This window comes from Camelus ferus, chromosome 33 (assembly GCF_009834535.1).
Source record: "Camelus ferus isolate YT-003-E chromosome 33, BCGSAC_Cfer_1.0, whole genome shotgun sequence".
Classification (NCBI taxonomy): domain Eukaryota; kingdom Metazoa; phylum Chordata; class Mammalia; order Artiodactyla; family Camelidae; genus Camelus; species Camelus ferus.
Window position 1 is genome coordinate 20,910,430 of NC_045728.1, and position 2,884 is coordinate 20,913,313.

A 2,884-nucleotide genomic window follows, 5' to 3' on the forward strand; every position below is an offset into this window, starting at 1 on the left:
TCTCAGAGGCTGATTATTAAGTCAGCTGCTCCTGAGTGGAAAGAAAAGACTGACCAAGGGGCTTTGAGGAGACAGGTAGTTGGCACAGTGTACACTGGCTTTATTTTGGGCAAGTCCAGTCCTGGGGACAGAAAGGACAAGAATTCTGTCTAGAGAATAGGCCCAGTTATGGGAAACAATGAAACCGTTCACTAGCAGAATTACAACCCAGTAATACTAAAAATCCCATTTGAAAGAAATAATAGCAAATTATTACAGACTTTGCTGTATCGTCTAGAAGAGGATAAAGCAAAAATGTTTAAAATGAAGTCAGAACAGAATGGCAATATTTAATATTCTTGCCTTTATCTTCTGATTAAAAATCATGACCCTGACCTTATAATGAAGGGAACTGGCTATGAGATCATCCTGCCAAGTCCCCTCCCCTACTTTGTCACTTCCTTTCCTATCCTCTAGTCAAAAATTTTTATTGCAAACAGGAAGAGCAATCTAGTAAAAATCCTTTCTTTTCATGTAGTGTAGTGTACACATTAATAATTCCTTAGAGCAGTATAACCAGAGAGACTTAATTCCTAACTACACACTGAATAGAAATACTTTTGGGGTGATGAGACCGATCACTTATCCAAAAGAAAAGCATAAATAAGAAAATGAGTCACGTCATTAATTAACTTCCCTTCCTTCCCCTCAAGCTATTCACTCTCTTCCAATGTATAATTCTACAGGCTTAGAAATCTATGCAGAGGGGCCTGCTTTACTCAGTGCATATAGATTTAATTATATCTTAAATATATTACTAAATTGAACTACACTAAATCAGATATTTTATTCTAAATTTTGGTGGCCCTGAGTTCTTTCTTAAGGGCTTAACGATAGCAATGTGTAGAAGCAAATCAAAATACTTAAGACTATGACGTATGACGTATGACTATGACTATACATGTCACGTCACATCATAGTAACACCGTGTCTTCATATTTATAGAGAATCTCACGCAAGAAATGGTATTGTCCAAGTGTTTCCTTTAGCATCCATCCTTTTGAAAGTCATTCCCTTTAATATGAGGACCCACTGTGTGGTGTTGATACACCGGTAAGGAGGAGATGGGACTCTCCAATGCTCTTTCCCTACCTCATCCTCAACCATTCCAATCTTCTCCACTAATAAAATTTTTAAAAACTCACCATTGAACATGAAAAGAAATAAGTGGAAGCTAAAAGCTAAACAAGGAAAATGTGGTGTGCATACTAAAGATCTTTAAATCCATGATCTAATTCAAAGCTTATTTTTTAATTTAGCAGTTCATCAGAGGCACCATCCTTCTTATCCTCTGAACCTGTAGCCAGTGAATATGGTTTCTAGCTATATATTCTTCATGTAAAAATTCTATAGAGTAAATCCTTCAGAATTCAGCATCCCAAGACTGAATTGAATTTTGGGATAATAAAGAGAATAACAGATAACAAAGAAGAACTAAGAGAGGAAACAGGGAAAGAATAGTCATACAATGACAAGTGGGGAATGGAGAAGGAGATTGAAACTTTCTTATTATGAATCTTATACAAAAATCCCCTAACTGTACAAGAATAGAGCATATACAACACCATATAAAAAATAAACTCAAAATGGATTAAGACCTAATTGTAAGACCAGATACCATAAAACTCCTAGAAGAGAACATAGGCAGAATACTCTTTGACATAAAACACAGCAATTTTTTTTTGATCCATATCCTACAATGAAGGAAATAAAAGCAAAAATGACCAAATGGGACCAATTAAATTTAAAAGCTTTTGTGCAGTAAAGGAAACCACTGAGAAAACAAAAAATCAACCTACAGAATGGGAGAAGATATTTTCAAATGATATGACTGACAAGGGGTTAATATCCAAAATATGTAAACAGCTCATACAACACAGTATCAAAAAACCAAAAACAACAACAAAAAACTAACTACTGAGCTACTGAAACACTGGCCTCCATCCCAGCAAACTGGTTCATAGCCAGAAGCTGTAATTTTCCTTATTCATCTAACAGTCATCTGAAGTATAATACATGAAAATGGAAATTACTTGTTTGCTTTTTGTCCAACATGTTTTTGTACAAAATGTTTGAGTGGCTCCCCGAGAGCTCAGAAAGATGCCCATCTGCCTCCTGCCGCCACGCCTCCCTACTCCTCCCGGGCCCCACTCAGCATTTTCAGTTGCAAATTCTCAACAGCTGTGCATTAAATCAAAGAACTGATGCGACCTGTATCTGCGAGTTTAAGGTGGTAACACAGTTGCGCCTATGTACATTGTAAACCGGTAACTGAGGAAGAAAGTTTTGTTCTTTTATTTTCAACAACTTGGAAAACACTGTTTACATAAAAACCTGTATGTAGTCTCTCACTTTATGTGAGCCAGGAGATACAGTACTAATTTTAGAAGCTCTAAATCTCTCTGAATCTGGTCATTCTTAGTTTTCATAGAGACTTAAAGGGGGAAAAGCCTATCAAAAGAGAAACAGGATGAAAGTTAAGTCAGACGAACTGCAATTTTTCATACTTTGTTTTGTTCCAGTGACTTTATGAAGGAAAAAAATTCAAGCCTTTCAGTTGAATTTAAGTCAAATGTGCTTAAGTCACTTTCAAACGTTTAAAATTAGTACAGCATTGAAATAAGTGCTTTGAGGAAAGCTTTTAAGAACTCTAAAGTTTCAAGGATAGAAAAAGAAAGCTTAATCAAATTTACAAATTATCTTACTCAAATCTGACTATTAATACTTTGTAGCTAATCTGTACAATTTGTTGAGCAATAAACTACTTCTTTCTCGACTTTCCTACATGCCTACAGCATTTATTTTGGAGACATACCTCAAAGACAGTGGCCCTACAAGGGCACAA